Source organism: Bufo gargarizans, chromosome 1 (genome assembly GCF_014858855.1).
Source record: "Bufo gargarizans isolate SCDJY-AF-19 chromosome 1, ASM1485885v1, whole genome shotgun sequence".
Lineage (NCBI taxonomy): Eukaryota > Metazoa > Chordata > Amphibia > Anura > Bufonidae > Bufo > Bufo gargarizans.
In genome coordinates this window covers 459,398,282-459,423,569 of record NC_058080.1, presented here as the reverse complement: position 1 = coordinate 459,423,569, position 25,288 = coordinate 459,398,282, and the positions used below count along the sequence as shown (strand labels likewise).

General features: G+C 43.4%; 1 long non-coding RNA gene across 1 annotated transcript; it reads right to left on the bottom strand.

The window, feature by feature from the left end:
• Positions 1–16,873: 16,873 nt before the first annotated feature.
• On the bottom strand, positions 16,874–24,669 carry LOC122932729. The gene is made up of 3 exons (XR_006388332.1): positions 24,611–24,669; positions 20,752–20,855; positions 16,874–17,672 (listed from the first exon to the last, which is right to left on the bottom strand). It is a non-coding gene; the product is annotated as an uncharacterized LOC122932729 (long non-coding RNA).
• Between the last annotated feature and the right edge of the window lie 619 nt (positions 24,670–25,288).

The following is a 25,288-nucleotide window of genomic DNA, read 5'->3' as shown; positions in this document are numbered from 1 at the left end:
TGTTTTTCCCGGGCATGTCCTATACTAAGCCGGCAAGGTTACGACCCGTGTCCCCTGACAAAATGGAGGCAGTCATAAAAGCCCTTGTGGAGGCTAACTTGCAGCAGCGGGAGGCTAACAAGCAGCAAACGAACCAGCTGCTATTGCAACATGTGATGGCATTGCAAGCGACAGGAGCGTCCCAGAACATCCACGGTGCCCTGAAAGCTGTCCGTGCGGCGATCCCTAAAATGACCCCCTCGGATGATGTTGAGACCTATCAGGCGGTGTTCGGAAAGGTGGCCGTGAGGGAGAGGTTACCCCGAGACCAGTGGGCTTAGGTCGTCACTCCGTTCCTGGTGTCTGGACCCCAGCAAGTGTTTTTCGATCTACCCGCTGATCAAGCGGCCGACTACCCGACCGTAAAAGGTGAGGTCCTGGCAAGACTGGGGGTGAATGTATTTGTCCGGGCCCAGAAGGTGCATCAATGGGAATTTAACCCTGCTGAACCCGCCAGACCACAATATTATGACCTGCTACAACGGTTGCAAAAATGGCTGCAGCCTGACGTATTGACTCCCACTGCTATGCTGGACCATCTGTTGGCAGATGTGTTCTGAAGGGCTTTGCTGTACCCTCTCCAGCACTGGATCGGCCAGGTGTCTCCTCATAATACCTTATAGATGGTCGACCTGGTGGAGCGCTACGAGGCCACCAGAAAACTACAGGGGGGTTCTTTTGGGAGGGTGTCCGTCAAACCCTGGAAATCTCCACCCCTGACTCGGCGGCTGGTGCCAGCAAAACCCGCCCAGGACGTACCCCCTGCAGACCCAGCCCCGGTGGTTTGCTGGCGGTGTAAGGAGCCTGGACACATAAGGGCCGACTGTCCCCCATCAGGGTGAACCCATAGATACCAACTATGGCTACCGCCACTCATTGTATGCCAGGAAGCTGTGTGCCACAGGTACCTCCGAGACTATAGAAAATTGTCACCTGTGCCAGGTGGAAGTGGGGGACACTCTGGCAGTGGCACTGCTGGATTCAGGGAGCCTGGGGTCCCTGGTAAGAGCTGCCCTGGTGCGTCCGGCCGAGTATACTCGCTGAAAAGTCGGCGTTGTGTGCATTCATGGAGACTTAAAGGACTATCCCACCGCCCTGGTCTCTCTGTCAACGGTGGCCGGCAGGTGGACTCATGAGGTGGTCGTCCCCACAAAATTACAGCATGAACTAATAATTGGGAGAGACTTACCCGGTTTCACTGCACTATGGCCGGATACGAAAGTTGCCGATACCTGTGAGACAGATGTAACCGTAGCAGAGTGGCCCGGCTCAGTAGGGAGACCAGAACCCTGGGAATCTGAGTCTGAAGGGCCAGTGGTAGGGGTGACCGCCACTTTGGTGGAAGAGGGGGAGACAACCCCTCTAAGTGTGATGGTGGGAGATATGGAGGACTTGCCACCCGGTCCTGAGCTGGCAGACCTCAATGTCTCCGGGGATAATTTTGCTTCTGCACAACACCAGGACCCAACCCTATCCCGAGCCTGGGAAAATTTATTAATAATAGATGGGGAACCACAACAACCGGGGGCAGAGTCAGTGTTTCCCCGTTTTGTGGTTCATCAAGATATGTTGTATTGGGTAAACCAGCTGCGAGGTGAATCCGTTTAACAGTTGGTGGTGCCCCAGGCTTATCACAAACTTGTGTTAGAGTTAGCCCACCAGCATGTTCTCGGGGGTCATCTGGGAATGCAGAAAACACAGGACCGGATACTACAAAGAAAAAGGATGGTACCCTGAAACCACGTGAGCTCAATCGCATTACCGTCCGTGATCCTTACCCCCTTCCTTTGATTCCAGATTTGTAAAGTCAGATTGTCGGTGCCAAGGTGTTCTCTAAATTGGATCTGAGGGGGGCATATAATCTGGTAAGGATCAAGGAGGGGGATGAGTGGAAGACTGCATTTAATACCCCTGAGGTTCATTTTGAAAACCTGGTCATGCCCTTTGGGTTAACCAATGCTCCTGCGGTTTTTCAACACTTTGTCAATGACATCTTTCATCATCTGGTGGGGAGGTTTGTCGTTGTATACTTTATAACATATTAATTTATTTGTGTAATATGGAGTCTCATCAGGATCATGTGAGACAGGTGTTACAGATCCTAAGAGAGAATAAGTTGTATGCTAAGATCATCCTCAGGTTTTCGTATGGATCCCGAGAAGGTCCGTGCCGTGCTGGACTGGGATCTACCCGAAAATTACAGGCCTTTTCTGCTGTGAAAGAATGTTTTGCTTTGGCCCCTATTCTGGTGCAACGTGTCTCAGCCATTTATTGTTAGGGTTGACGCGTCTGAGGTAGGGGTTGGAGCAATCTTGTCACAGGGTCCTTCACCCAGTAAATGGTGCCCATGTGCATTTTTCTCTAAAAAACTCTCGACTGCTGAAAGGAATTATGATGTGGGGAATAGGGAATTGCTGGCCAATAAGTTGGCGTTCGAGGAATGGCGGCATTGGTTGGAAGGAGCAATTCATCCTATTATGGTAATTACAGATCACAAGAATCTGGCCTACCTGAATGACCCTAATGACCCTACTCCCATTTTATCTGAAGGGTTAGTCATATCGCTCTTTATCCTGATCTCGAGGCCAAGGTGTTGGAGGCACAGGAGGATGCTCCGGACTCTTGTCCTCCGGGGAAATTGTTCCCTCCGAATTGCGTCACAAGGTGTTCGAGGAACATCACTGTACGGTGCTTGCTGGGCACCCTGGGAGCAGATCGACTTTTGATCTCATCTCTCACAGATTCTGGTGGCCGGGGTTGCGTAAGTGTGTTGAGGACTATGTGTCAGCCTGTGGTACCTGTGCATGTGCTAAGGTGACACATACTCGACCTTCCGGATCTCTGCTTCCATTGCCCATCCCGTCCAGACCTTAGACCCATTTGTCCATGGATTTTATCACGGATTTACCGAATTCTTCAGGAAAAAACGTGATTCTGGTTTTAGTAAAATAGCACACTTTATTGCATTACTTAGTCTACCTAATGCTAAAACTTTTGCACAGGTGTTTGTCGACAACATTGTGAAACTACATGGCATTCCCTCTGATGTGGTGTCCGATAGAGGGACTTAGTTTGTTTCCAGATTCTGGAAAGCGTTCTATACTCGTCTAGGTGTACAATTGTCCTTCTCTTCGGCTTTTCATCCTCAGTCGAACGGACAGACGGAGCACACTAATCAGAATCTGGAGACTTACTTGAGATGTTTTGTTTCAGAGAATCAGAAAGAGTGGTCTTCATTTTTGTCGTTAGCTGAGTTTGCTATAAATAACCGTAGAGAGGAATCCACTGATAAGTCACCGTTTTTTGGGGCATATGGCTTCCATCCACAGTTTGGTACATTTTCTGGTGCTCAAAATTCTGGCATTCCTGAGGAGGAACGATTTTCCTTTTCTTTGTCTTCTATTTAGCAGAAAATCCAAAATAACCTGGAAAAGATGGGCAACAGGTATAAGCGTGCTGCTGACAAGAGACGTATGAGTGGTCCGGACCTGAGAGTGGGTGATTCTGTGTGGTTGTCTACAAGAAACATTAAACTTAAGGTACCTTCTTGGAAGTTGGGCCCAAGATTTATTGGTCCATATAAGATCACTGCCATTGTTAACCCTGTAGCCTTCCGTCTTGAACATCCTCAGGCATTGAAAATCCATAACGTATTTCATAAATCGTTGTTAAAGAAATGTGTCGAACCAGTTGAGCCGTCCTCCTTACCTCCCGCTCCTGTCATGGTGGACAGCACTTTAGAATTTCAGATCAGCAGGATTGTGGACTCCCGAGTTCTCCAGAGATCCCTCCAGTATCTCGTACATCGGAGAGGATACGGACCAGAGGAGAGAATGTGGGTTCCAGCGACCGATGTTAATGCTAGTCGTCTGGTGAGAGCATTCCACAGAGCTCATCCTGATAAGGTCAGTCCTGGGTGCCCGGAGGTCACCCGTAGAAGGAGGGGTACTGTCACTCCTGTGACAGGTCTTAGAAGGTCTGAAAGATTATCTGCACATTAGTGATCTGACAGCCTCTTTTGGTTTCACTTTGTCTGTGTGTTGCTGGTATGTCCACACCTCCTGTTCAGGTGTGGATCCTGTGACCTTTACCCATCCCTATTTAGTCTGACTTTACCCATCACTCCTTGCTCTGGATAGCTTCATTTGGTTTTGGAAGAGCTGGAGTGTGGTTCGTGTTGAAGTCCTGTTCATCCATCATCCTCAGAAGTTCAGCTTGTTGTGTTTTGTATCCCCCCCTTCCCCCCCGGTTGTTTACTAGGCCTCAGCGAGACACTGGTTCCTTCACCAGGGAAGGAACGGGTTGTATCTGCCCTGTCATTACCATTAGGCCATCCAAGGGTCACCAGGGTTTTCTAGGTTCCTGTGTATGGGCATCTCTACCATCGAGAGGTGCCCATACGTATAGGAGTTAGGGCCAGGAGCAGGGTTTTATAGGTGGTGACCCTTTTCCTTCCCTAGCGGTGAGGCCTAGTGTCTTTCCCGATCCTTCTTCTTGTCTTTTGGTGTTCTCCCCTATTACATCTGTGACATTACGTTAAAGACTTTGTGGTTGCCGCTATACTGCGTCCGCTAGCCTGTCTACCAGAGCAAATCCCCACAGTATGTATGTAGCATACATACATACAGCACTATGTATGTAGCATGTATGTATGGACAGCAGAACCTACACTACACTATACTATATCGCTATCTAACCTACACAGACTATCTCCCACTAACTATCTGTATTATATATATAAGCTAACTAACTAACTAATGTAATGACATAGGGAAGCAGAGAGCACAGCAATAACACTGCTGTCTCTCTCTGCAAAATACTGCATACACGGGCTGCTGGGGAGGTTCTTATATACTAAAGAGGTAGGCAACTTTTCTATTGGTTGCTAGGGATGTTGCTAAGCTCAGACAAAGACATTGTAGCCTTCTCGTGGGCCCACAAGCAAAAAGGGAGGTTACTGATGAAAACAAAATCTAGAATATTCGAAATTGCGAATATATATCACTATATTCTAAATATTCGTGAATTCTCAAAGTGCCAATATTCGCGATTAATATTCGCTATTCGAATATTTGCGCCCAACACTATTGATGACCTATCCTCAGGATAGGTCATCAATATATGATTGGTCGGGGTCCATTACCCGTCAACCCTGCCAATCAACTGTTTGAAGAGGAGGCAGAGCAACATCCGAGTGATGCTTCCTCTTCATTACACTGCCCATTGTCCCCCCTGCAGTGGTGGCATAGTGTAATTATAAGACAACCCCTTTAACCCATAACTATTCTAGACCACATGGATTCTAAATATTAATATTAATCCCTTCCTCAGGATACATTGACAGAAATATTGGGTCTTAATGACTAAAACACTCTAGACTACAGGAATACTATCATTAGCTCTTAATGTATCCGCTATCACTAAACTTTAAACCATTCTATGTAATATAATATATGAAAAACATAGTGTGTATTATTGAGGGTGACACCAACTGCTTTTGCCCCTGACCTGTTTCCCAATTTTGAAGGACATGGGTCACTGAGGCTTTGGACCTATCCAAGTTGATGCTTGTGGGTCTAAGAACAAATCTGCATACCGTACATTGTTCATATGTTGTTTTATTTCCACACACAATACAGTACATATCACTAAGTCCAGGTCCATATAGGAGAGAGGTCCTAATCTCAGACTGATTCTAAGGGACACCACCTGAATCAGGCAGATTACGTATGCTCATTCCCAATAGTTGGCCCCTGATAAATGAGCAAAAATCCTTTTTGGGTGATTGCATTTTTGATGCAGCACCCATAATTATTATTTGCGGGTGGCATGTCACCCTGTATAAACAGCGAATGTGCTGCCCACATTATGCAGAATGCATGTGGAATGAATAAACATTCATAGTATCTTTACTGCCTTTGGTGCTCTCTCAAAAATGATTTCAAAATCTTTTTTTTTCTAAAACAATCGATAGAGCTCGCCATATGCGTGGTCACCTCTCCATTCTCTGCCTTGTCAGAGGCGGATGTGCTATATACACTACAGAGAAATTTCCCGGTGGGCTGATACCCAGAGGGCCCTCCTCATGGACACTGGCCAAGTACATAACGATCTCATACTCTCAGCATTATTTAATATTAGAAGCATCAGGTACTTATGCACCTGGCCAGCAGCTGTGGGTGCCCTCCTGAATTCAACTGTATTGCCATGCTCCGTATGGTGATAAGGCAGTATTTTATTCTTCACTCTGTTTGACTGTATTTTGTGCTGCACTACCATATTGTTGGACCCACTTACTTTTGTTGTCCTTGCTACTTGTGGCTTGTGTTGTCCCTGCCTACTTGTGTTGCCTTTTGTCAATTTAGACTCACCTACAACTTGGGGCCAGTGTAAGTTTTTTTTTTCAAGGGCCACTTTAAGTTTCCAGACCACCCCTGTGCTTTGTTGAACTCTATGTGTTACCAAAGTAAGGTAATTTAACATAACAGTATAATTACATGTGGCACATTCTTTGCTTTGACTGAAAATCAGTTTGGAACATATGAATGGGAATACTTAAGTAGCAAGCACATGCATTTTTGCAAGTCCTATTCAGATGAATAGATCAGTTGCAAAGCTCGCTGAAACAAATCTGCCACTTGTGAATATACCCTTAGGCACATCAATAAGGAGAAATAGGCTGCAAAGTGCAAACCTCTTGCAGGTCACAGGCAGGCTGCAGTTATAGCCCACTAATTACAGACACATACCCACTGGCTTGGTTAAGACAAGTCTTGATAGCAGCATGACGTACCAAATTATGAAGCATGAACCTACTTAAAAATGAGAGACAGCATTACAGGATAATGAAACAGATGCACTTGGTTAGGATCTGAAGTCAGAATTTAAAGAAACAGGATTATAAACAAAAATACTTTCACAGTTTTTAGTATTTTTACTACTTTTATAATATTTTAGAAGAGTTACAGCACAGGAAATAGATAGATTCTGTTCTACATAAAGCACATGTTACAATGCAGGACTGATATGAATTTACATTCACAATTTCTTACATTATGTTTTATGTTTAATGATCATGATAGATCCTATTTATTTCTATCTGATCTTTGACAACGTGTATCAGTTTTAATCAGTTTCATCTTGATCAGTATTTTACAGAATGTGACTTTGATCATGGAGGTTAATTAAATGAAACAAACAGGCCACAATTTGAAATCAGTTTTTCCGATTAATTTTAAACCTGTTGTGAATCTAGCCTATAGCCTCATGTACATTGCTGCATTAGGCAAGTGGTGCACACATAGAGGTGAATAGTACCTCTCTAGTTGTGCATCAAATGAGACTTTCTGTGTCACTGAACTTGTGAATGGCAGCAAGGTTTGCCTTGATTAAGAAAGTCCTCTTGCCCGCGATTGTGTATTTTGTGTTTTATTCACCAGCTGGTCTGTTCCCGAAGTTAGTCTGAAAGAAAAAGGTGACTCAGAAACTACTTGGACCAATTAGGCTGCATGATCCACCTTGCGTTTTAGCCCTCCACAGGGCTTTCTGTTCAGGGAGATTTACAACTGAATACCCAAAAACGGCATTCAAATGTATATCCAGATGGGTACATTGATGTTAATGGATAAAGTGGATTTAAAAAAAAATTAATCTTTAGATGCCGTTTGACCTGCTTTCCATTTGTTTCCAGCTTTTTCACCAGAGAGAACATCACAGTCTTCCACAATACACTGTCTGCTGAAAATGCTGGAGAGGAACAAAATACAGGTCAAAAGAAGTCCAAAGATGAATCCTATGAACTCCGTTTGATCCTTTAAAAGCAATGTACCCATCATGGTATATGCTAAAATACAGTTTTTGGCTATTAAAATGTAAACCACCGACAAAAAGCCCTGTGGAGGGCTAAAGCACTATGTGAATGTATTCTTAAAGGGGTTATCTGACTCTTTGTAACAGATGAACCATCCTCAAGTGAATGGATCTGACCTGCTCTTAGGCTATTTGACCAGCGATTGTGACGTTACCTAGGGTTGGCCTAGGGTGAGCAGCGAGAAGGCTGCATTGCTCACAGGAGCTTTGGGGCTTTCTCAAACAGCTGACTGGCGGGGTTCCTGGGTGTTGGACCCCCACAAATCAGATCAGGGGCGGACACAGACAGCAGAGGGCCCCTGTGCAAAGAATGTGCCTTGGCCCACCCCCTCCTCTCAAGCAAAATTCTCAACATAACCTATTCCGTCCTAACATTACTTATAGCAATAAAAAACATACAGAGTAAGGCTACTTTCACACCTGCAGCACTACGCCACAGCCACCTGATCCGGCAGAGAATGCATGGAATTGGCCGGACACAAACTCAGGCATGCAGCGGTTTGTGTCCCACTGATTCTCTGCATTTTTGCCGGATTGTGGTCGATCTCTGCCAGACCCCATTATAGTTAATCTGGCCGGCGGACATTCTGTCTGCATCCAGCAGTGCTGGAGCACTCCGGCAGGCTGTTCTCTGCAAGAAGAGCCTGCCAGAATCACTAACTCAGATGGGAAGGTAGCCTAATACAGGTCCACATACCTCTTACATCCAGGGATGTCTTCGTTGATGTAGATGTTCTCTGTCCTCATCTTCTTGTTTCAGACCACACCGCCATGATGATTTATTTCTGTCATCTCTTATTTCTGCAGGGTTTGACAGACAGACATCTTAGTTTCCTAGTTTTCCATCATCCTCCCACCTAATCAACACCCCTCTAATACTGTGCCTGCTGTGCTCCCTATACAAGTTACACACAGATAGTTCCTTTAAATAATTACTGGCACAAATTGTCCTAAAAAATAACTGCGCCCAGGAAACAGTGTCCCTGACACTAATAGTGTAAACATAATGTTCCCCAAAAATATTTGTGCTAAGCTGATATCGTGCCAGGGTGCCCACCAAAGTAACAGTGCTCCCTAAAATCCCACCAAAATAAATAATTATCTACCAGACAACACGTAGTAGTAATAGTGCCTCTACAGTAATAATGACCCCACTGTGTCCCAGAAGTAATAATGCTCCCATAGTGCTCATACTAGTATTCAAGTTCCTCATAGTCCCTCAACTGTAATAAAGCCCACCATAATGTCCCCAGTGGTAATAATTCTCTTTATAATGTGAGCCAGTACATAAAAGTGCCCTGTTGTGTGGCAGTATAAAAAAATATCTCCTCTTAGTGCCCCCTGTAGAGTCAATGTCCCCATAGTACCCTCATAATGTGTGCCAATGCCCCCTACTGTTTGCCAAAAAACCCTCTTAGTGCCCCCAGTTAAGCCAAGGTCCCCATAGTGCCCTATAATTTGTGCCAGTATGAAATACTCCTATATCGTGTGCCTCCCCTTGTGCCCGTGGTGCTGACAATGTGCCAGTAAAAAATGCCCCCATAATGTGTGCCAGTATATAAAATAGGGTCACCAGTAGATGCCCCCATACTGCTCCCCCCTTCTTAGTGCCCCCCATGTCTGCCAATATATAAGATAGAGCCCCAGAAGATGCCCCCATAGTGCTCCTCTCCCCCTTCTCCATAGTGCCTTCCATGTGTGACAGTATATAGCATAAGGTCCCCATAGTGCTCCTCCCCCTCCATAGTACCCCCCCATGTGTGCCAGTAACTAACATAGGGCCCCCATAGTGCCCCTCCCCCTCCTTAGTGCCCCCCATGTGTGTCAGTATATAAAATAGGGCCCCAATAGTACTCCCCCCTCCATAGTGCCAGCATGTGTGTCAGTATTTAAAATAGGGCCACCCATAGCGCTCCCCCCCTCCATAGTGCCCCCCTTGTGTGCCAGTATATACAATAGGGCCCCAATAGTGCTTTCCCCCTCTATAGTGCCCCCATGTGTGTCAGTATTTAAAAAAGGGGCCCTCCACAGTGCCCCCCATGTGTGCCAATATATAAAATAGGGCCCTCCATAGTGCCCCCCATGTGTGCCAATATATAAAATAGGGCCCCAATCGTACTCCCCCCTCCACAGTGCCCCCCATGTGTGTTAGTATTTAAAATAGGGCCCCCATAGTGCTCCTCCTCCTCCTCCATAGTGTCCCCCATGTACATAAGATAGGGCCCCCAGTAGATGCCCCCTAGATAGGGCCCCTAGTAAAGTGTAAATAAATAAAAATATAAACTCACATACTTACCTCCTTTCCGCTGTCAGCGATGCAATGCAGGCCTCTTCTGGCCTGTGTCCCACGCTGTATGGCTCAGACGGCGTGATGACATCATCACGCTGCCTGCGCCGTCCTCTGATAGGTTGCAGGCCTAGTGCCTGCAGCCTATCAGAGGAAGGGGAAGGATGACAGCGATACAGATGAATAGAGATGAGCGCTTCCACAATGGAAGCGCTCATGTCCCCCTGCTGCCAGTAGGAAGGGGACCCCTCCTGCTCTGGGCCCCTGTGCAGCCGCACCGGCTGCACATGCGGTATGTCCGCCCCTGAATCAGATGTTGATTACCTATCCAGAGGATAGATCATCAGCTACAAAGACCTTTAGGGAGAGTTATATGCAAGGTTGGTTTAACTTTTTCAGCTATTACAGAATATTTCTTGGGCTGCACAAATAAAAATGAATGCATAATATAAAAATACAGGAATTTTGGGACAGTTTTGAGTTAAAAATTCCAATATTGCAAGATTACAGTATATATGAAATATTGGAGTCTGGAATGGGCAAATACACCAAGAAAGAGCTATGCATTTGAGATACTGTATATATACACACACACTTTTGTATTTTAGTTATATATTTACTTTCTGTCATTAAGAATTGAGAAAGCTCGTTGGAAGAATGAGTGAAACGTTTTCAAGAAATCTACAGTAAGTCCAGTTGCCTTGATTTATTCTTTACAGATATACCATGACCTGGATAAATGAGAACCTTAACAGACACTTATATATTTAATTTTTCAGGATATTAAAGTGTCAAAGTTTTAGGATAACAATTTTATTCATTGGATTCATATTCAGATCTCTAGATTTCATCAAGTACATAAAAATAGATGGCTGAAATATTTTGTTTAGTTGGTTGTGGAATATGGAATTGGTTATAAGGAAGTATTCCGGTACATTCAACTTAAACATATTTTGGGCCAAATGCAGGAAACAAATTGTGAGAAGTATGATAAAAATCCATTGAAAAATAACTACTGAATTTCATGCAAAGATTTGGGGAAAAAACTAGGTTGTTGAAGATTTATAAAAGAATTGTGAACAAAACACAATGGTAGCTATGGAAAATTCGTAACACGATCTAGGCAAGGTAAATCAGAGCCAATGGGATAAAGTTCAGCTACAAATGTCAAGTACTGGTATTTCCTTTAGTCCTACAATTTATAACATACAACTGGATATTGAATATTATTCTCCACATAGGTCCTTGAAAATGTATAAGACCAAAGATGCATGTTGCCTAAAATATGGAGAGGCAGTTGGAGCTGTTTTACCAGAGAGGGTCCTGTTGGTTAATAACACAATTTTGGAAGAAAATTATAGGATGTATTGCTGAGGTATATATGTCAAATATCCTTTTGGACCCAGTTATCTGTATTTAAGTAATGGAGTTAACAATTGGTATTCGTTAAATTATTATATTGTGCACATAAAATGATTATAACTGAGTGCATATTAGAGGAATATCCAACAAAGGAAAATAGGATGATGTATCTAAATAGGATGTTATAAGAGAATATAGAAGAATGAATATAGAAATATTTTTTTAATAAATTTAAGGGGGGGAAGAGATAAGGAATATATATTTATAAAATTAGATTTTTTACATATTTTGAATAAAGATCTATTAAATTATTTTGAATAAAGATCTATTAACAAAATTTTTGGAATGAATCACATTATTAATGGTTTAATGACTGTAATTTTCCATTTTACTGCAAACATTCTGTCTTATTTCCTGGCTTATAAAGTAAAAGGTCTTTAAACCACTGTTTAGTAACAGTTCCAAAAGAACAGCGGGAAACAAAGTGTTCTGAGCAGATCATAGCAGTTCACCTTCCATGACACCACTTCAATCTGTCGGCCTTTTAAAGCTCTGAGTTTCCCTTTCGTGCTTGCTATAGGTCATTTGCTTGGCTCATAACTATGAGATGTTGAAAGTACTGTGTTTGGCATAAATAGAGGATGCTTTTCAGATGCTTTTTGGAGGCATCATAGCCTATGGCACATGAAAATATCACCACAAAGTGATAACAGTTTAATGATATGAGTCACCGCCATTGACTTGCAAAGTTTCCTGTTATGAGCTCATAACAATTTAATTACCAGCAAAGGATGCCCTTTTGGTATTTTGACACAAGAATTACAATCTTGTATGCAAATATCACAGATAAGTAATTAACTTTGTATATTTACATGACAATGCTCCTGATATTTGGGTCAATTAGTCAGAATTTTGTGTGTGTATATGAAAAACAGAAAAAGAATCCATAACACAAAATTTCAAACAAATGGACCTGTAGATTGCTGAGTTAGATTCCAGTTCTGAACAAAGATTTTCTCCTATTCTCTCCCTGAAATCACCAGCAGCAACCTCTCCCTACACTAGTAAGAGCAGAGTGACATGCAGCGCTACGTGACTCCAGCTTATATAGAGGCTGGGTCACATGCTGCACTGGCCAATCACAGCCATGCCATTAGTAGACATGGCTGTGATGGCTTCTAAGGTCAGACAAGTAAATGCTTGTTGATTAGCTGCTCTGCAGCCTTTCAAAAAGTGCTAAGAAATCACTGAACACCGAACCCGAACTTTTACTGAAATGTTCGAGTTCGGGTCCGGGGTCGAAAAATCCTAAAGTTCGGTATGAACCCGAACTTTACAGTTCTAGTTCACTCAACCCTATTTAGGGGTATTAGTAAGTTGAATCCTTAAATATGTGCAGCGTGCCAGTACACAGGGGTAGAACACATGAGGTTCACGGTGGGCTGGAATGTAATTGAGGTGTCCTTGATGGTGAATGGGTGCTGAGTGCTTGTGCGGCTGGGACTCTGTTTTAGGTATTGTCGTGACGTCAACACCTTGGTGGTGCAAAATGTTAAGAGTTGTAGTAGTATGGAGTTAGAAGAATGAGACAGATTTAAATCCAACTGTAAACTTTACTTTAACCAGGTTCTTGATAACACTTTACATCCAGTAGTAATACTGTCTCTGATATACATGCAAGTTGGATGTGAGGAATCCCATTAACAGGCTGTGCTGGTGGTAACATGTCAGGCTAGGGTAGTTAGTTAGGTACTCACTGGTATTCAGCTCCTTAATCTGTTTCTGTTTCTCCAACTCTTTAACGGTGAGGCTGCCAGAAGCTAGTAAGTCCTTCACCTTGGATCCAAAGGTCCTTAAAGCCTGAAATAATGGCTGCTGTCCTTTGTGTTTATATCCACTCTGTTTCCCTTGAATTTCCTTGCAATAAACACAGCTAACAGCTGCAGTCTCACGCCTTTATCTCCTACTTCTTCTCTCAACTGACTCAACTTCCTAACTAGGCCTGAACTGCACTATATATACGGTGGTGCTACCCCCATCTAGTGGTGAGATGCATGTGATGCACCTGACAGCCTGGTAAAAAGGGATTTCACATGATAATACAATGCAGCATGAAATTACAGATGACAGAAACAAGCTTTTGCAGTTCCCACATAAGCTAGTGGGACGCTGCATATGTGACGGAGTGTTTAGCCCAGGGGAATTGAGTATTAGACGAGATTTCACTTTTGACTGTAGATGGAATGTTTAGGCTAAGCATTTGTGATTTAAGCTGCATTAACGCAATTCCTTTTAATTTGCATTACTGAAATAAATTGACTTTTGCACGATATTCTAATTTTTCGAGTTTCACCTGTACATCCGTACATGTAGCATGGGGGAGTGTAGTGATGATCAGTTTCTGGAGGAATTTGGCCAAGTTGGTTGGCTATACGAATTTCGGAATGCTGCGGAATTTTACATTCTTGCGGCGGTTGCGGTCTTTTGGTCCGCCATTTTGGATTTCATGACCTCCATTTCCCCTGATAGGGTATTGTGAGCATCAACTAGTTCGTTGTGTGCCGAGAATTCCCACATTTTTGTTTCTACAGTATATGGTCAATATGTTATCCCAAGCCGCAGGATAATACTTGTGGGACTTGAGGATGGGGAGAATGATAGAAATGTGAGGCACCTAAGATGTCTATGTGTTAATCTCTGCAGAGAAGAGGCATGGCGAAAATAAGTTGTCTAGGAGAAGATGAAAGAAAACATCTACATCAGAGTAGACGTCACCTGGGAGGCTCTGGATGTGAGAAGTATGTGCTGCTGTATAGTCCTGTATGTTTGATAGTGTCTATACAGCAAGTAAAGCAATTAAGGCTACTTTCACACTGGCGGTAGCAGGGTCCAGCAGGCTGTTCCAGTGGGGGAACAGCCTTCTGGATCTGTGCTAACACTAGCCCACCGTGCCACCAGAAGTCTGCACCGGCCCCAATCACTATAATGCCTGCTGGACCCTGCTACTGCAAGTGTGAAAGTAGCCTAAAAATGTCTTTAGTGCTAGTGCGAGCGGTGGTGTGTCGACTAGAGCCATATGCATTGAGGCTTTGGCCCTGGATCTGGATTTGAGACCCCAGCAATGCCCCTGATTGGTGGTGTTTTATAATTTTTATAATTTTTTTTATTTATTTTTTAACATTTCTTTGAATTGCTGATTTCTCAGAGGCCAACATATTAGCCCCAGCTAAGGGGGAATACTGCTTATGCAGCTGCATTATGTCCTTGCAACTGTTAAGGCTACTTTCACATCTGCATTTTTGCTGGATCCGTCATGGATCAGCAAAAACGCTTCCGTCATGATAATACAACCTTTTGCATCCATTACGAACGGATCCGATTGAATTATCTCTAAAATAGCCATGACTTTTTTTTTTGTGTCAGAGAAAATGAATCTGTCACAATTGTGAGTCATGACGGATCCGTCTGGCTCTGCATCCCAGGACGAACTCAAAAGCTCTGCTTGCAGTGTTTTTGTGTGCGTCATTGAAACACAATAAAATTGAACGGAATGCATTATGGTGCACTCTGTTCCCTTCAGTTCAGTTTTGTCCCCATTGACAATGAATAGGGACAAAACTGAAGCGTTTTCCCCACTTTTGAGATCCTATGACGGATCTCAATAGCTGAAAGTGAAAGCGCAGATGTGAAAGTATCCTAACTCTGCAAGGATACTCAGAAATGTCCTTGTGGAGTTAAATGCAACACCCCCCAGATGTATATAAATAAGCAGTCAACAACTGGTTAACATTGCCCAGTTTAATGAAGGCATTCTTCATAAGACAATTAATGCGATCATCTAGTTCAAGTAGAATTGCATCTCCACTCATTTTAAGGGTTTAGGGGTCCCCGCACAGGATTACAAAAAAAGTAATATGACAATATATTGTAAGATTACAATATAGTCACATACAGCATGCAAAGAGCATGTAGTTTTGAACATGGTAAACAACTAAATTGAATTTGAGCAGTCATATTCCAGAGATATGTGTCCTTGTCATCTGTCTTCTTGGAATGTGGGGGTGTTGATGGTAGGCTCGACGAGTCCTCAAGATATGAGGTCTTCTTGTTAAAAAAGTTTTTATGCGTATATAAGTATAATTTTCTTAAGCACAACAGAATATATTATTAATATGAATGAAATTAGATTACAGGCAGGCAGGGTATCAGAAATAATTTATTTCTTTAACGTTTGTCACCATTTTGATCATTACATTATCACACATATGTATTTCTCATTGATTTATTAGCTAACTATCTATCCTACCTGTCTAGAAAAGGCCCCTTAGACTGCCTGTACTGCATGAAGTATACAGATAAGCTGCATAAATCATGGGATGTTAGATATCCATTCCTGGCCGCCTCATAGTAGCCATTTCATCTAAACATTCACACATCTTTATGGAGTTGTTGACAATACACACACACAAAATTATCTACCTAAAAGGATGACGGCAGCCAGCCAGAGGTGCATCCCAACACAAGGACCACCCCGGAGTAATCCCCGGTGAAATCACGCTTTTAGGGCATTGACTCTTCTTGTAGGAGTGGTGCTCAAACTGCTAGGGTGCATCTGTGGGACCCTCTTTCAGAGATGATGTCCTCCACCCAACTCTCAAAAAGCTGAGGGGTCTTCAGGAGAGGTGGGCAGTCGAGCTGGGCTATCAGACGGTCAACTCTGTAGCTGTGATGTCATCCTTCCTACAAAATGGACATGTCCACGCCCTTAACTAGGATTATAACATAGTAATCATTTCCAGGTAATTATTGAATGTTATATCAATAGAGGAGAAGCAGAAAAGTGGAAAGAAACCAGACATGAGCCAAAACCCTGATAATGATTGATACAAGAAATCATAGTTACTTCTTTCCTTTCACATTTTCTCCTCTTTTGATCATTACATTATCACTCATATATGCATTTCTCATTAAGTTGTTAGCTAACTATCTGTCCTAGCTGTCTAGAAAAGACCCCTTAAATTGCATGTACTGCAAGAAGTATCTAGATAAGCTGTATACATCATGGAATGTTAGATATCCCTTCCTGACCACCTCATAGTAGCCATTTCATCTGAACATTCCCGCTTCTTTATGGGGTTATTGACAGCACTCACTTCATTATCTACCTAAAAGGATGACGACAGCCAGCCAGAGGTGCATCCCAACACAAGAACCACCCCGGAGTAATCCCCGGTGAAATCACGCTTTTAGGGCATTGACTCTTCTTGTAAGAGTGGTGCTCAAACTGCTAGGGTGCATCTGTGGAACCCTCTTTCAGAGATGATGTCCTCCACCCAACTCTCAAAAAGCTGAGGGGTCTTCAGGAGAGGTGGGCAGTCGAGCTGGGCTATCAGACGGTCAACTCTGTAGCTGTGATGTCATCCTTCCTACAAAATGGACATATCCACGCCCTCAACTAGGAATATAACATATCAATCATTTCCAGGCAATAATTGAATGTTATATCAATAGAGGAGAAGCAGGAAAGTGGAAAGAAACCAGACATGAACCAAAACTCTGATAATGATTGATACAAGAAATCAGAGTTAATTCTTTCCTGCCACATTTTTTTCTCTTTTGATCATTACATTATCACTCATATATGCATTTCTCATTTGTTAGCTAACTATCTTTCCTACCTGTCCATAAATGGTCACTTAGACTTCCCGTACTGCATGAAGTATCCAGATAAGCTGCATAGATCATGGGATGTTAGACATCCATTCCTGGTTGTCTGATAGTAGCCATTTAATCTAAGCATTCACAAATCTTTATGGGGTTATTGACAGCACACACCTACATCATTATCTTATAGAATGATGATAGTCAGCCAGAGGTGCATCCCAACACAAGTACCACCCTGGAGTAATTCCCCAGTGAAATCACCCAGGGCATTGACTCTTGTAGGAGTGGTGTTTAAACTGCTAGGATGCATCTGTGGGACCCTCTTTCAGAGATGATGTCCTCCACTTGACTGAGGGCGTCTTCAGGAGAGGTGGGCAGTCGAGCTACGCTATAAGACGGTCAACTCTGTAGCTGTGATGTCATCCTTCCTACAAAATGGACATGTGCACACCTGCAAGGAAGAATACAACATATAAATCATTTCCAGGCAATTGTGGAGGCAATAGAGGAGAAATATAAAATTTGATGTAAACTAGAAATAAACCAAAACCCTGATAATGATTGATGTAAGAAATGATTTCAACTTCTAGAACAATGGTCTCCAACCTCTGGCTCAGCAAGTGCTGCTGTAGAAATACAACTCCCATCATCCCATAATAGCCAGCAACTGTTAGAACATGTTTGGAGCTGTTTTCCACTCACAAACATCTCAGGGGAAATTTATCAAGAGCAGGGGGATGCATTTAATTTATCATGAAGTTCATGCCTGGTTACAAATTAAGTGCATCCTCTGACAGTCTATGCACCCTCAATGAATTATTGGCCAGCTCACAGTTGCCATAGATTTCGGTCATCATTTACAGCAGAAAACTGGCATACATCAAGTAAATCTTCTGGGGCTGATGTCTAAGCCCACCCCTTTCAAAAAATGGAGAGGCTGGCAGTAAAACGCCATTTACAAACATTTTAAACTGAATTTGCAACTTTTGTTTATCAGTTTTCTGGTGTACAGGAATGATAAATCTCTCCTTGTGCTGTGAACTACCAAAAGCAGTGGACTTAATTAGGCTACTTTCACACTCGCGTTTGGTGCGGATCCGTCATGGATCTTCACAGATGGATCCGTTCTGATAATACAACCGTCTGCATCCTTTCTGAACGGATCAGTTTGTATTATCTTTAAAATAGCCAACACGGATCAGTCTTGAAAACCATTGAAAGTCAATGGAGGACGGATCCGTTTTCTATTGTGCCAGATTGTGTCATAGAAAACGGATCCGTCCCCATTGACTTACATTGTGGCTCAGTTTCGTCAGACGGACACCAAAGCCGAACCGAAGGCAAACTGAGGCATACTGATGCATTCTGATCGGATCCTTTTCCATTCAGAACGCATTAGGGCAAAACTGATCAGTTTTGGACCGCTTGTGAGAGCCAGGGCCGTCTTTAACAAGGGGCAAAAGGGGCAGCTGCCCCGGGCCCAGTTGCTCCTGGGGGGCCCAAGGCAGCTGCCTCTTGAGCCCTGCTAGCCACTGCCCAAAGTGTTAGGTTGTCAGCTACACAGGGGGTGCTGCCATGCCATGCCTGCCGGCACTCCAGGCAGTGTACTGTGAGAGCTGTGATTCTCTAGGACCTTAGATGACATCATCACCATGTGACCAGTAACCTAGCAATATTACTGGTTACATGGCTGGGAGGTCATCAAGGTCCTTTCTACCAGGAGTGTTGCTGTAGAAGTTTGCCTTAACTGTGGAGCTTTTTTTGTGAAGATTACATCAGAAAAAGGTGACAGGGGCTGTTATGCTAATATACTGTAAACTAATGTATAGTGGAGTGCTGTATAGTGTGGGGGTCTGTATACTGTGGGGGGGCTGTATACTGTGGGGGCCTGTATACTGTGGGGGTCTGTATACTGTGGGGGGCTGTATACTGTGGGTGCTGTATATTGTGGAGTGCTGTACTGCTGTACTGTATACTGTGGGGGGCTGTATACTGTGGGTGCTGTATATTGTGGAGTGCTATACTGCTGTACTGTATACTGTGGGGGGCTGTATACTGTGGGGGGCTGCATACTGTATACTGTGGGTGCTGTATATTGTGGAGTGCTATACTGCTGTACTGTATAGTGTGGGGGGCAGTATAGTGTAGGGTGCTGTATCGTGTATAGTTTGAGGTGCTGTATACGGTGAGGTGCTATACTGCTCTACTGTATACTGTGAGGTGTTGTATACTGTGGGGTGCTGTATACTGTGTGCTGCTATACTGCTCTACTATACACTGTGGGGTACTGTATAGTGTGGGGTGCTATACTGCATACTGTGTGGTGCTGTATACTATAGGGTGCTATACTGCATACTGTGGGTTGCTGTATACTATAGGGTACTATACTGCATACTGTGGGGTGCTGGGGTGCACTGTAACACTAGGGTGAGCCGAGCCCCGGTCTCCTTCCTGCAGAGCGGTGCCCACTTCCAGCCCTGAGCCCAGCTGCCCAGAGCACTGATCCTGAGCCGCTGGAGTCTTCAGAACTGGAAGTATTTACAGTCATTCACTGTACTCTACCTGATGTGTGGATTTTTTGTGTGTGTGTTGTGGTGGAGGGCGTGATTGCCTGCTAGGGTGCGGGAAGGCGGGATCCAGGGGGCCCAAGTTAATTTTTGCCCAGGGTCCAATCAATATTAAAGACGGTCCTGGTGAGAACCCTGAACAGATCTCACAAATGGAAAGCCAAAACGCCAGTTTGAAAGTAGGCTTAATCATCGCCTCTCCTTACCTTGGTGTTATCATGGTTGCTATTGTTTGTGTGACCAGTGACAGTGACCAGTGAAATAGGGGGAACATTGACCAGTAAGATAGAGCAGCATCCAGGAATATAGGGGAGATAGAAAGCAGTAAGATAGGACAGAGACCAGTAAGATAGGATGAATAATAACCAGTATGATAGGGTAATGACCAGTAAGACAGGACAGTGGAAATGTCAGACTATTAAGACCACTGATACATACGATAATGGGCGATACAGTAATTAATAATGGGTAAATTGTGAGAGTCACCCACAATAAATATCATCCATAACCAATTGTAGTATCAAAAAACAGATTTTACTGATTCATGACCATACCCCAAAACAGGACATTGAGATAACCCATAATTCCCAACATATTTTCTTTGGTGTTCTATATCATCAATCTCAGTAAATTGAAGATAGGACAGTGAGCAGTAAAATAGGGCGCATAGAGACCAGTAAGGTAGGGTAATAACCAGTAAGTTAGTACAGTGACCAGTAATATATGGAAGTGAATTGTAAGAAAAGGCAGTGATCTGTAAATTAGGGTGGGAAGTGACCAGTACGATGAAGGGGGCAGTGAATAGATGAACCAAAGGCACTGGAATCTTATTGGCTGCTATGAAAAAGCTCCGCTCGTCTTATGCAGTGGTTTAGATGAACCTCTTCATCCACATAAATCATCCCATACAGTTCCCTGGTCCAGTAATGATCCCCCTCCTGCGATGTCTGACTGAGAACTTACCAGGATCTAAAGAGGGGTCGCAGACGTCACTACAGACACACGGATGCTTCTCTCTTGCAGACAGAGGGGGTGATACAGCAAAGCTGGGAGACATCTTCCTCCTCCTGCAGTCGGCAACCAGGAATGACAGTTTGTAACAGCAATTATCATTCATGTTTCTGAGGGGCAGTGCTGATTGGTTGATCAGATTTTAATCCACCAATCAGCAGCTCTCTGTTCTCTACAGCCTGGGACTGGAGGAGCACACAACAGCCCGAGCCCTGAGTGCAGCACAACTGATGTGTGCGACTGCCAGGTGGACTGCATTTTCTTGATTAAAGGACCAATTATTACCCTTATAGCAAAATGTTGGTAGGGTTGATGCAAATTACATTTCCCATTAGTGTCCATACTTTTGCTCTTTTTCCCCTGAAATTCTTCAACTTTTTTGTTTATAGCAGGGTACATATGGTTAAAGGAAAACATTTTTTTTTATTTCACTATGCCGTAAATAAGCATTATTATTAATCCCACTAGATGGATTTTATCCTGTTATTTTTCACCTTCCTGACAGAGCCTAGTTTTAAAAATCTGTAACTTTGGGATGCTTTAATTATCCAAGCCATTAGGAGACTCTTTTTCAAAATGTTTAAAATTTTTATTTCTCTGCTTTTGTATTTAACCTTTTTTTTGCGATATGTTTAATTTAATTGTTTATTTGAGATAAAAAGCAAAAAGAAAAGAAAAAAGAATATCCAGGAGACTCCTGAAAAATGGAGAGATCTATTGCATGAGTTGGCAAATCTCCTGGGTATCACTGAAGTATTCTGGCACTTCCCGTACTACAGTCCTCCATGAACCTGTGTGTGGGATGAGATGCTCTGGCACCCAAATGTACACCGAGGGGGCAGTGCCATGTCATGAAAAGGTCGTGTGGCCTGTTAGAATTGGGCATAGTCTGCCGAAAGGGGCTGTGCATTGTGCCTGTGTATACTATGAAGGGAACATGGCAGACTCCAAGAAATCAAGCACTGATGGCCTAACCTAAGGAAAGGGCATCAGAATTAAAGTTGCAATGAAAACTTGCTCTGCTATATGGCTGCCCAACTGCGGTGCACAGTACATTACACACGGATCAGCCATAACATTGGAACCACATACCGTAGGTGAACTGAATAACATTATATTGTGTCAATATCAATTGTGGATTATACATATAAGGTCACAAGTGAACATTCAGTTCCTGAAGTTGATGTACTGGAAGCAGGAAAAAGGAGTCAGAGCACACTGTGCATCACAGCTTGCTGTATATGTAATTGAGACCCCAGACCTGACCTATGAATTAATTCAGACCCAAACCAAGCCAAAAAATGTATTCTAACCTCTGACCAGAACCCTAAATTATTTCAGACCTCGTAGCAAACCCCTAAGTTAAAGGAGCTGTCACTCCTTCACTCCTTGTTCACTGAAAATGTGGCCGCTGGAGTCATCAGCTGATGTTCTCTCAACATCTCCAGAAAACAGCCTCGACCATCCACATCCAGCCAGGTATTTCATTTCAGATGAATGGCTGTCCCTGTAATAGAAGGGTGACCTAAGTCTGACTGAGTCAGGGATGCTCATACAAAGCAGCTCTCAGTTTTAGCTCTTAGAGGGGAGTCCCAAGCCCTAATACAATGTTCTGATGCCAGGTTTTCTTGCTACTCCAGAAGAACATGAATTCCAGTCCCAAATACAACGTTCTGATGCCAGTTTTTTTTGATAGTCAGGAAGACCGAACTGCAGCGTGTAACACCTATCAGTTGTAAGACACTGAGTAAGAGGATGGAATGCTGGCAGCATAGGCGTGCACAGCCTATTGCATTAGGATGTGCACCCTAAAGCACAAACACACGCCGCGCGCGTGTGTATGATATATACATATATACACACACACACACACAAATACACTAAGGGGTATCAGGGTACATTATTATACAGGGGTAATATAACTAAGGGGTATCAGGGTATATTATTATACAGGGGTAATATAACTAAGGGGTATCAGGGTACATTATTATACAGGGGTAATATAACTAAGGGGTATCAGGGTAAATTATACAGGAGTAATATAACTTATATTATATAAGTTATATTACCCCTTCATCATGTTGCCTGAGATAGCCCTCCTCAGTTATATTACCCCTGTATAATAATGTACCCTGATACCCCTTAGTTTTACCCCCTGTATAAATTACCCTGATCCCTCAGTTATATTACCCCCTGTATAATGTCCCCGATAGCCCTCCTCAGTTATATTACCCCCTGTATAATTTACCTTGATCCCTCAGTTATATTACCCCCTGTAATTTACCCTGATACCCGTCAGTTATACGGTATCATATAACTGAGGGGTATCAGGGTACATTATACAGGGGTGTAAATGAGGAGGGGTAGCAAGCAGCAGGGAACATACAGGGCAGAGTTCCAGTGGCATAGCGTGGGTTTTGCCAGCACCCAGAGCAATCCAAGTATTGCTCCCCCCAACCTGTGGACACGCCCCTTTTTACAAATAATGCAGTACATGTCACCTACAGTCCTATGTAACACCACAGATAACACAGTGATAACTCTGAGTGCAGATAATGTAGGATATATTACCTGCAGTCCTATGTAACACCACAGATAATAGTGATAACTGAGTACAGATAATGTAGCAGATGTCACCTGCAATCCTATGTAACACCACAGATGACACAGTGATAACTCTGAGTGCAGATAATGTAGGATATATTACCTGCAGTCCTATGTAACACCACAGATAATAGTGATAACTGAGTACAGATAATGTAGCAGATGTCACCTGCAGTCCTATGTAACACCACAGATAATAGTGATAACTGAGTACAGATAATGTAGCAGATGTCACCTGCAGTCCAATGTAACACCACAGATAATAGTGATAACTGAGTACAGATAATGTAGCAGATGTCACCTACAGTCCTATGTAACACCACAGATGACACAGTGATAACTCTAAATGCAGATAATGTAGGATATATTACCTGCAGTCCTATGTAACACCACAGATAATAGTGATAACTGAGTACAGATAATGTAGCAGATGTCACCTGCAGTCCAATGTAACACCACAGATGACACAGTGGTAACTCTGAGTGCAGATAATGTAGGATATATTACCTGCAGTCCTATGTAACACCACAGATAATAGTGATAACTGAGTACAGATAATGTAGCAGATGTCACCTGCAGTCCTATGTAACACCACAGATAATAGTGATAACTGAGTACAGATAATGTAGCAGATGTCACCTGCAGTCCAATGTAACACCACAGATAATAGTGATAACTGAGTACAGATAATGTAGCAGATGTCACCTACAGTCCTATGTAACACCACAGATGACACAGTGATAACTCTAAATGCAGATAATGTAGGATATATTACCTGCAGTCCTATGTAACACCACAGATAATAGTGATAACTGAGTACAGATAATGTAGCAGATGTCACCTGCAGTCCTATGTAACACCACAGATGACACAGTGATAACTCTAAATGCAGATAATGTAGGATATATTACCTGCAGTCCTATGTAACACCACAGATAATAGTGATAACTGAGTACAGATAATGTAGCAGATGTCACCTGCAGTCCAATGTAACACCACAGATGACACAGTGGAAACTCTGAGTACAGATAATGTAGTAGATGGATGTGAGGCCCCAGAATTCAGGACACACACAGTGTGACCTAAAGTCTGGGGCCAAGATGTGGCAGTGTGGGACAACTCCTAGAGCCACCCCCCCCAAACCGATATGTGGATGGACATTACATATAATGGTACACACTATACAGTAGAGTACAGCGGCACATACCTGTTACATCCAGTGACGTCTCCTGTGATGTAGACTTTCCTCAATGTTTTCATTCGGAGATAAGACCGCCATGATGCCTTCCTTCAGCCGAGTCTCTGCAGAGTTTCACAGATTTTTTTTTAGATTTCTCACTTTACTATCAATCCTCAGATAACAGACCTCCCCTCCCCCGTAGTGCCCATAAGTATAATGCCCTCTGTATAATTATAATATATACTGGCCCCTCTGTATTATTATTCTTAATATTATAATGGCCCCCTCTGTATTAGGCTCCATTCACACGTCCGCAGAATGTGTCCGCATCCATTCCGCAATTGTGCGGAACGGGTGCGGACCCATGCATTATCTATGGGGACGGAATGGATGTGGAAAGCACACAGTGTGCTCTTCGCATCCGCATTTCCGGAGCGGCCTGCCGAACTTCCGGTCCGTGGCTCTGGAAAAAAATAGAACATGTCCTATTCTTGTCCGCAGCTGCGGACAAGAATAGGCTGTTCTATGGGGGTGCCTGCCGGGTGTATTGCGGATCCGCAAAACACTACGGACATGTGAATGGACCCTAATAGTAATAATTATGGCGCTCTTCAGCCCCTCCAGCATACAGTCTCATGTAAAATACAGTACTCCTTGCATTCAGCCCCTCCAACATACAGTCCCATGTAAAATACAAAACTCCCC